Genomic DNA, 12,298 nt, shown 5'->3' with positions numbered 1-12,298 from the left:
AGCTCTTGCACACACGATTTTATATACACAGAGGTGCCGATAGGCAGGCCAGGGAACTGTCTGGTCCTCCAGGCCACTAGGAGGCCCCAGAGGGCTGACAAACTTCTCTCAGAATAGTTGCTGAGTCATTATGCAACTTTGGGAGGGTTTTTAGACCAAAAAGAGAATGAAATGAGGATAAATTGCAAACAAATCAATAAATAATTTAGATAAATGTGTTTAAATGCATCTTCTCATGGTTCTGTAGGCTGTTAGAAAGCACAAAGGATGGCAAAACTGTGCAGATCAGATGCAAAACTAGTCTGGAGCTCGTCTCAGATTAGTGCAAGAAATTAAATAGGAGGGGTTGGCGACCATATTGCAAATAAAGTTAAATTAAACAATTTGAGACAGGTTGAAGATGCTAAAGTACAAAGGTACACACGAACAAGCCACATTTCTAGAATCTGTAGCAAACCTCTCATACGTTCCAATTCAGTGTGATTCCAACCCAAAATGAGCACATTTTCTTGCTATTATTTGACTCAAACTTGTGCCAAACACAATTAAACATGAGAATAATTACAATTTATGAAAACCAAGATAGAAAATGCTGCAAAAAACCCTTTTTATTTAGAAATGTCATAATTAACAAAACATTTAATTACAATCACAAATAAGACTAACTAGAAATCATAAAACAGATCTAGAAAATGCTTTTAAGTTATTTTTTTAAACACAGGAAAAGTTTTTTTTACCTTGTTAACAGTTTCCTGCGATCTTCTTCAGAGCTAGCCGCTAATGACGGCGTCACTTCCTTTTCCGTTTATCCGCGGGCAGCAGAGGACGATGTCACCCTCTGCTGCCCGCGCTCTCCTCACCGATGACTCTGTTCCATGCATGATCTGATGTGTGGACCCCCTCGTCTCTGGTCATGGTTCTGTAACCCAGAAGCTAGAACCTTAATGAGGTATTAACTAATTGGCTTACTAATATGATCCATCCTCAATTTAGATAAAATATAAAATATAAATTAAGGAAATTAACAATACTAATTAATAGATATCTAATTAACTAATAGATAATTTCATAATGAATTATTGGAAGGGTGAATAACTAAAATAACGAGTTTAATATTAAACATCGGTTAAAACAAGAATCTTGAACATCCCTAACAGAAACAGAAGAGGAAAGCTGTATACTATTGGTCCAGGTGGGAATCTGAAATTTCATTGGCTGAGAGAAATAAGTCCCGCCTCCGCGAAATAAAACCGTGCGACGCAGCTGAGCGAGAGGAGAGACAAACGGCTGTGCAGCACGCAGATACAGAAAGCAAAGACTGAGCGGTTAGAGAGAGAGAGAGAGAAAAAAAAACAACGGTCGAGGCCGTGAAGAACCCTGATTTGGGTGCCGCATAGATAGAGGGAGAGGCGGACTTGACTCCTTCTAATAAGAGCTAGGAACTTGGAACCAACGCGGTGAGTAAAGAAAAAAGAAGAGAAAAAGCTAACGATGCAACTTAAAAAAAAAAGGGAAACTTAAATAGCTTATCAAATTAATTCCATTCTTATAGATTTGTGTGGAGACGACAGAGTGAACCAATCCTCTGTAGGAGGGAACCGTTGGAGCGCGTTGGTGAGTGAATGAGATTAAATTCAGTAAATTATTAAATTCAAAAAGCTAATTACAGCAACCGAGGTGACAGCAGTGGGCTGCTAGACGTTAGATCCCAGGAGTTAACATCTCAAACTACCAGTTAACGGTGGTAGGGCATATAGGAGTTAACGGCTCAAACCGCCAGTTAACGGCGGTAGGGCATATGGGATTCCCAGGAGTTAACGGCTCAAACCGCCAGTTAATGGTGGTACGGCCTAGATGTACAAGGTCCTCAGGGGCGTTATAGCTAACGCCATAGAATTAGCAATGCGTCCCTTAACCGAACATTTAATAATAAAAAAAATAGATAAATAAAAATAAATAAAAGCTAACTGATTAGGGAGGAATTATTTTACAAAGGTGGACCAAAGGACCAGAATTTATATTTTGTTGAATTTTGTTATAGAACATTTTATTTATTTATTTATTTATTTATTTATTTATTTATTTATTGTGTTACAGATATACAAGGTGTCACAATGCTGTATAGAAACACAACTAAATGTATCCTTGTTGTCATGAATGTATTTCTTGTTGAATAGTGTAGAGTAATAGAATCTAACTGAGCCTATTGAGCTGAACAATTGTTGTCATATGTAATTATATTTCCAGAGCTACTGAGAATTATTTTAATAGACAATCAAATTGATGTTATGTTAGTTGAACTGTGAACCCAAACATGATTGGCTATGCCAATAGAGTGAAGCATTTGTTTAAGTCTGTAAGACTTTATGCTGTGATGTGACGAGAAGGGTCGATGCCAACTCGCTAACAGTCCTGTTGTTTACAGGCTGGGTTTTTTTTTTTTCCTTGGGTTTGATCCCGACTCCTATGATCACTCACTTGGAACGAGAACTGGATTTCTTCCTGACGAGGGAGATGGCGAGCCTTAACCACTGAACGAACCAGGACATCTCAAGTAACTGAAGAGCAGACTGCTCTCTTCTGTGAACAATCTCAACGGTGTGGTAGGAAAAAATCGCACCACCGGACTGACTTTCACCCCAAGCGTGGGGATTTGACTTGACGCCGGCTGACTTGTGACTCATATGATCAAATCTCATACCGACCATTTTACTATTGTCGATTGTTTTCATCTGTTTTTATGTGTTATCTTTATGTGTTATATCTCCCATTATTATTAAAATTTAGTATATAAACCGTTTCATGCTATACCCGTGACTCCAGTCATTCTTAAACAACCTCCAATTCTCCCCGAACCTAATTATTGGCCCATTTGTTTATTTTTTCTTTTAATTATCTTATTGTATCCTGTAATCCGGTTACATAAAACTTGGCGAGCCAGCCAGGAGAATTGTAGAGTTGTTACCTTAGCTAACCATTGACTGACATCATAAGAGTGCCTGGAGGTCACAGTGGTTTGCCATTTTGGCATTATTGGTACTTTTGAGTGTTTTAAAATGGAAGTTGTGAAAACAGAAAAGGTCAAAGTTTCAAATGCTGTTTTAATCAGTGGGTTAACTGATACAGACCTTGATAACGAAGTCTTTGGGTTTATGGAAGGATTCGGACCAGTTAACAGGCGCATTAAGTTACCAAACTGTGATCAGATTATTGTGGAGTTTCAACATGAAGCCACTGTTAAGGAATTAAAGAAACAATGTTTACCCTATGACAAACCTTGTACTAGGAACCCAGATGTTTTCTTCCATATTCAAGACCTAGCCAGCGCGTACAGTCTAGAAACTAGCACATCTGCCACTGATGCCTATCTGTCAGAGCTCAGGGACATAGCTGCGCGTAGCAATCAATCATTTAAAGACCTTCTAATGGAGGAACTGGCAAAAATTGGGGAATCTTTAGGAAGGGATACCCATGCATCTGAACCAGTCACTGAACCAGAGCCAATGCTCCATAGTGACCAAGTTACATATTCCCTGCCTTTAACACCAGAAGTTAACTATATGAACAACTCAAAGGACAATTGTCCACCTACAGAGACTGGAAAACAAAACCCTTGCATTCCACCAAATCTTTTAAACACACCTGAGGTTCAGCGAGTTATTGTGGAACACATTGTTAAAAGCAGTGAGGTTATCCCTCCGCCTACTTCACAATACAGACTAAAACCGTTCTCAGGGCGAGTTCCACACCCTTCTTTTGAAACTGACTATGATACTTGGCGTAGTAGTGTAGTGTTATGCATAAATGATCCTTCACTCACCAAGTCCCAAATTGTACGAAGAATCGTGGAGAGTCTGTCAGCCCCAGCAGCGAGCATCGTTAAAGCTCTTAGTCCAAAATCCGACCCGGAAACGTACCTTGAACATCTCGATTCAGCTTACGCAGCTGTCGAAGACGGCGACGAGCTCTTTGCTCGCTTCTTAAACACAAACCAGGACAGTGGTGAAAAACCTTCCGATTACTTTCAGAGGTTATACACCTTGTTAAACCTAGTTATTCAGAGGAATGGAATTTCCTCCAGTGACGCCGACCAGCAGCTGCTCAAGCAGTTTTGCAGAGGCTGTTGGGACAGCTCGCTGATTTCAAACCTGCAACTCGAACAAAAGAAAGACAACCCGCCTCATTTTACAGCACTTCTCCTCAAACTGCGCACTGAAGAAGACAAACAGGCTACTAAAGCAGCACGCATGAAACAACACTTAGGGGCACAACGAACTAGAGTGTATTCAAATGTGCAAACAACATGCTCTCAGAGTAAAAACACTTGTGAACTGGAAATAGATGATAACTGTGATGACTTACGCAAACAAATCGCTGAGCTCAGGAGCCAAATTGCACAGCTTAAGGTTAACAACACAGATAAAAAGGCAAAGAAAACTCAAAAAGAGTCAAAACCCCGTGTGGGGACTAAAATTCCAGATGAGCCCAAACAGATTCAGCAGATAACAGCAGTGGTGCCCAGACCAAAGCCTGGATACTGTTTTAAGTGCGGAGAAGATGGGCACATAGCTTCTAGCTGTAGCAACGAGCCAAATCCAGCACTAGTTGCAACTAAAAGACTTGCTCTTAGACAGAAGCAGCGCGAGTGGGAGATGTCAAAGCCAATTGCTCAGTCTCCTCCTTTAAACCGGTAGAAGCTCCTATCGTGGGACAGATAGGTGCTAAAGTAGAACCAAGTCCCTCTAAGGAAAGGACAGAGAGACTTTTTTGCAAGCCAGTTCATGCTCATTCAGTGCCAAAACTTCCCAAAAGATTAGTGGGTGGGCGATGCACAGCTACAGTCTCAGTTAACAGTGTTGAATGTAATTGTTTACTGGATTCAGGGTCCCAGGTAACCACCATTGCCAATTCTTTTTACCAAGAACACTTACCTGACCTCTCAATTAAACCCATCAGTAATCTGTTAGAAGTTGAGGGCGCAAACGGTCAAGCAGTTCCTTATTTAGGATACATAGAGATAAGTGTCACATTTCCAAAAGAGCTCGATCAGTCTGGACTTGAGTTACCTACCCTTGCGTTAGTGGTTCCGGATATAAGCTCAAACTCTGATACACCACTACTCATTGGCACAAACACACTCGATCCTTTGTATGAGCAATTGTCTGCAAATAACTTACCTGATTCCAAGGCACTCTCTTATGGGTACCAACACGTGCTAAAAGCCTTAGCAGTCAGAAAAAAACAAAGCAAAGATGGACGAGTTGGTGTGGTGAAGCTTCGAGGGAGAACCCAAGAAGTTCTCCCTGCAAATAAAAAACTGTTACTAGAAGGGTTTATGCAACCCAGCCAAAACAAGCATGAGCCTTATGCACTCATTGAACAACCCACCAATGGTTCTCTACCAGGGGGTATAATTGTAGACTGTTGCCTCATTTCCTTACCTTCACATGGTCCATACAAAGTACCTGTTGTACTAAGAAACGAAACTAACCATGACATCACATTACCCACTAACTGTGTGATCGCTGAGTTAGTTAAAGCCGATCGTGTTATGCCATATCCAGAACCTGACAAAAGTGATCAGAAAGTACTTGCGGCGTGTAGTTCGCAGCAACAGACTTCACCTTCAAACCCTCCTCTCAGTTTTGACTTCGGTACTTCGCCCTTGTCCGAAGAATGGAAAGGGAGGATCACCAACAAACTTAACACTTACTCCGATGTGTTTTCGCACCACGATCTTGATTTTGGTCATACACAACAGATAAGACATCACATCAACTTAAAAGACGAGACCCCATTCAAACAGAAATCTCGGCCGATCCATCCACATGATTATGAAGCCGTGAGAAAACATTTGGAAGCCCTCTTGGAAACCGGTATAATAAGAGAGTCGGAGTCTCCATTTGCCTCACCAATAGTGGTAGTTCGGAAAAAGAATGGTGAGGTACGTCTATGTATAGACTATAGAAAGCTTAATCTGCAAACCATTCGCGACGCATATGCCCTGCCTAACTTGGAGGAGTCCTTTTCTGCTCTCGCTGGATCACAGTGGTTTTCTGTGATGGACCTCAAGTCAGGTTACTATCAAATAGAGATGTGTGAAAAGGATAAACCTAAAACTGCTTTTGTTTGCCCGTTTGGGTTTTATGAATTTAACCGTATGCCACAAGGAATAACAAATGCTCCAAGCACTTTCCAACGGGTTATGGAAAAGTGTATGAAGGACATAAATCTGAAGGAAGTGTTAGTTTTCCTAGACGACTTGATCGTCTTTTCCAACTCCTTGGAAGAACACGAAACCAGACTTTCTCACGTTCTTGAACGGCTTAGAGAATACGGACTCAAGCTATCACCAGATAAGTGTCGTTTTTTCCAGACATCTGTGCGTTATCTTGGACATATAGTATCTCGAGATGGCATAAAAACCGATCCAGATAAGGTGGAAGCACTCAAAACATGGCCGAAGCCTCAGACTTTGAAGGAACTCCAATCTTTCTTAGGATTTACCGGTTATTACCGACGCTTCGTTAAAGATTACTCAAATATTGTCAAGCCACTAACATCTCTCACGGCTGGTTATCCACCCAAACGGAAAAACTTTAAAACACCACCATGTAGATCAAAGTACTTGAACCCCAAAGAACCCTTTGGGAATCGTTGGAGCCAAGACTGTGAGAAGTCCTTTCAAACTATTATTGAAAAACTTACCACTTCGCCAGTTCTTGGCTACGCTGACGCAAAACTCCCATATCTAGTACACACAGATGCTAGTACGACCGGACTCGGTGCAGCGCTATACCAAGTGCAAAACGGTGTCACACAGGTAATCGCTTATGCAAGTCGCGGTTTAAGCTCTAGTGAAACTAGGTACCCTGCGCACAAGTTGGAGTTTCTAGCCTTAAAGTGGGCCATAACAGATAAGTTTCATGACTATTTGTATGGGAACACATTCACTGTCATTACTGATAATAATCCGTTAACTTACCTCTTAACAACGGCAAAACTCGATGCAACGAGCTATCGTTGGCTAGCTGCGTTGTCCACCTATAATTTTGACATCAGATACCGTGCAGGTACACAGAACGTTGACGCGGATGGCCTGTCTAGGAGGCTGCATGATAAACCTGAAGACAACTCAAAATTCACTGAGGAATGCCAACGACTAGATGAGTTCCGATCTCATCTTTTATCCTCTGTCAAAGAAGTCGAGCTTCAACTTCAAGCCGAAGCAGTGAAGGCAACATGCCAAAAGCACATGGTCTTGGATGAGACTGATTCTCCTTGTGGTTTAGTTCAGTCACTTGCCATGTCTGCAGCGGCCATTCCAGACCTATTCCAGTTGGAAGACAATAGTGACAGTTTCTTTGCTGTGCCCAAGTATAACCATGCTGACCTTGTCTCCTTGCAGAGGAAAGATCCAACCATTGGCCGAGTCATTCAGCTGCTTATGACTGACAATAAACCGCCAACTGATACTATTGCAGAACCCCCGGTGGTTCTTAACCTTTTGAGAGAGTGGAAACGGTTTGAGTTTCAAAATGATTTACTGTACCGGAGACGCCAATTAGGACCAGAGACATCATTGCAGTTAGTCTTGCCTGATTCATTACGTTCAACAGTCATGCAAAGCCTACATGATGATATGGGGCATCTTGGGGTTGAACGTACGACAGATCTCATTCGGTCCCGTTTTTACTGGCCAAGAATGGCTAGTGATATCGAAATCAAAGTTAAAACTTGCGAAAGATGTATCCGTCGGAAGGCCCTCCCTGACAAAGCTGCTCCAATGGTGAGTATTACCACCACCAGACCTATGGAGTTAGTTTGCATGGATTTTCTCTCCATAGAACCAGACAGTAAGAACACTAAAGATGTCTTAGTGATTACAGACCATTTTACAAAGTATGCAGTGTCCATCCCAACCAAAGATCAGAAAGCCACCACCGTCGCGAAGAACCTGTGGGAACATTTTCTAGTCCACTACGGGTTTCCTGAGCGTCTTCATAGTGATCAGGGACGGGATTTCGAATCACGTACAATCAAGGAACTTTGTTCTTTACTTGGTATCCGTAAAGTCAGAACGAGCCCTTATCACCCTCGTGGCAACCCCGTTGAACGGTACAATCGTACATTACTCAGCATGTTGGGAACTTTACAAGCCACTGAGAAACATCACTGGCGCGATTTTGTAAAACCACTTACTCACTCGTACAATTGTACAAAAAATGACGTGACGGGATACTCTCCCTACGAGCTAATGTTCGGTAGGCAGCCTCGGTTGCCTATAGATATTGCCTTTGGGTTACCGCATTTGAACAAGCCCTCTATAACTCATTCTCAGTATGTTAAAGAACTGAAGAGTCATCTGGAACAGAGTTATGACATTGTCATAAAAAACTCTCAAAAAACAGCGAGGAAGAACAAAGAACGGTTTGACAGAAACATTCGTGAGTCCACACTAGGTGTGGGAGATCGTGTTTTAGTCCGAAATCTTCGCTTAAGAGAAAAGCATAAATTAGCAGACAAATGGGAGCAAACAGTGTATATAGTTCTCAAACAGATGGAAAACTTGCCAGTATACACTGTAAAACCAGAGAACGGAGAAGGACCCAACAGAACACTCCACAGAGATCTTTTACTGCCTTGTGGTTTTCTCTCTTCATTAGAAAATGAAACAGAACGCGTTACGAAACCTAGCAGACCTCATACAAGACAGAGTTCAGCCTTAGAACCTGACCCAGATGAGCCACTTGACGAAGAGGTAGATGAGTTTTATTACTCTGATCTTCCACAAGTGCTAAACCGACCATCCTATCAAATAGCGGTCACCTTGCCAAATAGGGAACTCATAGCAGATTCAGGACCGGTAAATAATATTCAACAACAAAACACACTATCCTTACACACAGGGGATCGCAAGGAACCAACCTTAGCTGGTAATGAAAATGCTGAATTGTCCTTACTTGACAAAGGCATCAACACCGAAACATTCTTACCTGACAGAATGAGTGAAACTGCGACATTCTTACCTGAAAGAGTGAAAGAAGCAGCAACATACTTACCTGAAAAAACGAAAAAAAACGAAGTATACTTACCTGACGTAGAAACGGGGGATGAAACTAACACAAACCTACCTCAATTGGATGGTGTCCTAAAGTCGCAGCAACGTGATGTAAGTTTTGAACCCATCATACACGATCAGACACATACATCTGAAAAGACCAAAGTCTTAGAGAATAGCTCATCAGCTCTGTCGGAAACAGAGAGCTCACTTCGTCCTGTCTCAGTTGAGAATCAAACCGAAACGGATGAGCATGATACTGTGCAACCAGAGATGTATGTCAGGAGATCTGAACGAAGTAGTCAGCCTCCTCAAAGACTAACTTACTCTCAATTGGGCAATCCACTAGTGACCGTAGTTAGGTCCCTTTTCCAAGGACTTAATAAAGCTTTTATTGACTCTCTTACTCAAGAAGTTGTGTACCCCGTAGAAACAATGCACAGGGACGTGCATGATATTTAATGGGGGAGGATGTAACCCAGAAGCTAGAACCTTAATGAGGTATTAACTAATTGGCTTACTAATATGATCCATCCTCAATTTAGATAAAATATAAAATATAAATTAAGGAAATTAACAATACTAATTAATAGATATCTAATTAACTAATAGATAATTTCATAATGAATTATTGGAAGGGTGAATAACTAAAATAACGAGTTTAATATTAAACATCGGTTAAAACAAGAATCTTGAACATCCCTAACAGAAACAGAAGAGGAAAGCTGTATACTATTGGTCCAGGTGGGAATCTGAAATTTCATTGGCTGAGAGAAATAAGTCCCGCCTCCGCGAAATAAAACCGTGCGACGCAGCTGAGCGAGAGGAGAGACAAACGGCTGTGCAGCACGCAGATACAGAAAGCAAAGACTGAGCGGTTAGAGAGAGAGAGAGAGAAAAAAAAACAACGGTCGAGGCCGTGAAGAACCCTGATTTGGGTGCCGCATAGATAGAGGGAGAGGCGGACTTGACTCCTTCTAATAAGAGCTAGGAACTTGGAACCAACGCGGTGAGTAAAGAAAAAAGAAGAGAAAAAGCTAACGATGCAACTTAAAAAAAAAAGGGAAACTTAAATAGCTTATCAAATTAATTCCATTCTTATAGATTTGTGTGGAGACGACAGAGTGAACCAATCCTCTGTAGGAGGGAACCGTTGGAGCGCGTTGGTGAGTGAATGAGATTAAATTCAGTAAATTATTAAATTCAAAAAGCTAATTACAGCAACCGAGGTGACAGCAGTGGGCTGCTAGACGTTAGATCCCAGGAGTTAACATCTCAAACTACCAGTTAACGGTGGTAGGGCATATAGGAGTTAACGGCTCAAACCGCCAGTTAACGGCGGTAGGGCATATGGGATTCCCAGGAGTTAACGGCTCAAACCGCCAGTTAATGGTGGTACGGCCTAGATGTACAAGGTCCTCAGGGGCGTTATAGCTAACGCCATAGAATTAGCAATGCGTCCCTTAACCGAACATTTAATAATAAAAAAAATAGATAAATAAAAATAAATAAAAGCTAACTGATTAGGGAGGAATTATTTTACAAAGGTGGACCAAAGGACCAGAATTTATATTTTGTTGAATTTTGTTATAGAACATTTTATTTATTTATTTATTTATTTATTTATTTATTTATTTATTGTGTTACAGATATACAAGGTGTCACAATGCTGTATAGAAACACAACTAAATGTATCCTTGTTGTCATGAATGTATTTCTTGTTGAATAGTGTAGAGTAATAGAATCTAACTGAGCCTATTGAGCTGAACAATTGTTGTCATATGTAATTATATTTCCAGAGCTACTGAGAATTATTTTAATAGACAATCAAATTGATGTTATGTTAGTTGAACTGTGAACCCAAACATGATTGGCTATGCCAATAGAGTGAAGCATTTGTTTAAGTCTGTAAGACTTTATGCTGTGATGTGACGAGAAGGGTCGATGCCAACTCGCTAACAGTCCTGTTGTTTACAGGCTGGGTTTTTTTTTTTTCCTTGGGTTTGATCCCGACTCCTATGATCACTCACTTGGAACGAGAACTGGATTTCTTCCTGACGAGGGAGATGGCGAGCCTTAACCACTGAACGAACCAGGACATCTCAAGTAACTGAAGAGCAGACTGCTCTCTTCTGTGAACAATCTCAACGGTGTGGTAGGAAAAAATCGCACCACCGGACTGACTTTCACCCCAAGCGTGGGGATTTGACTTGACGCCGGCTGACTTGTGACTCATATGATCAAATCTCATACCGACCATTTTACTATTGTCGATTGTTTTCATCTGTTTTTATGTGTTATCTTTATGTGTTATATCTCCCATTATTATTAAAATTTAGTATATAAACCGTTTCATGCTATACCCGTGACTCCAGTCATTCTTAAACAACCTCCAATTCTCCCCGAACCTAATTATTGGCCCATTTGTTTATTTTTTCTTTTAATTATCTTATTGTATCCTGTAATCCGGTTACAGTTCCACGCCTAAGTCTCCATATTTCTATGGCTTCCTTAATCCATCTTTTATATTTTTGTTGTTCGGGGGTTATGATCCTTGTGTTGTCCCAGTCCATCCAGCTCTGAGGAAGATCGCAGGAGCGATCGAAACTGTTAGCAAGGTAAAAAAAAATACTTTCCTGTGTTTAAAAAAGAACTTTAAAAAGCATTTAGAAGAAAAACACAAAGAATTTACTAAAGAAGGTCTAGAAAAGTTCTGTTACAATCTTAAAACTCCTAAATAAAGAGAAAATCATCATTGTTTCTAAAATGGATGAAAACATGAAACTACTTTTTAGAAAACGAGTTTCTCTCCTAAATGTTTTGATTTTAAATGTATTTTTTAAATGTTTCTTGATGTTTATGAAGTTCTAACCCTAAGTTTAGCTCTTCTAATGAAATCAACCCGTGTGACGCGATCCCTACGGGTTTTTCTTGCAGTGCGTTCATCTTTGAAGCTTTAGGCACATTTTTAGAAACCAAAGCAGCTAAAGAGTCCAGATTTTTTTTGCATTTCAATGGAAATTCTTTTAAACCGAGTTTATAAATTACTGCAAATAACCCCAAACTCTTCCTGTAGACTGTTTTCTTGAGTGTCTACGCTGATGATTAAAGCAGGAAACGGTCAAAGTGTCTGATAAATCCACTTCCTGCTCCTCTCCTTTGATCCAGTGAGATTGAAAACCGTCTCTCCTCACTCTTGACTGAATGGATGAGTGCTGCCCACTCTCCCTTCTTATT

General features: G+C 40.8%; 1 protein-coding gene and 1 long non-coding RNA gene across 4 annotated transcripts in view; both read left to right on the top strand.

The window, feature by feature from the left end:
- nrp2a (neuropilin 2a) overlaps positions 1-12,298 on the top strand; it is a 92,152-nt gene that overhangs the window by 21,025 nt on the left and 58,829 nt on the right. The gene's annotated exons all lie outside the window — the stretch shown is intronic.
- LOC139062663 (uncharacterized) lies at positions 10,165-11,149 on the top strand. Its single transcript, XR_011516236.1, has 2 exons — positions 10,165-10,227; positions 11,039-11,149. It is a non-coding gene; the product is annotated as an uncharacterized lncRNA (long non-coding RNA).

This window comes from Nothobranchius furzeri, chromosome 14 (genome assembly GCF_043380555.1).
Source record: "Nothobranchius furzeri strain GRZ-AD chromosome 14, NfurGRZ-RIMD1, whole genome shotgun sequence".
In the NCBI taxonomy this organism is placed as follows: Eukaryota; Metazoa; Chordata; class Actinopteri; order Cyprinodontiformes; family Nothobranchiidae; genus Nothobranchius; species Nothobranchius furzeri.
Note: the sequence above shows the minus strand (reverse complement) of the source record. Positions and strands in the feature narration are given on the sequence as shown.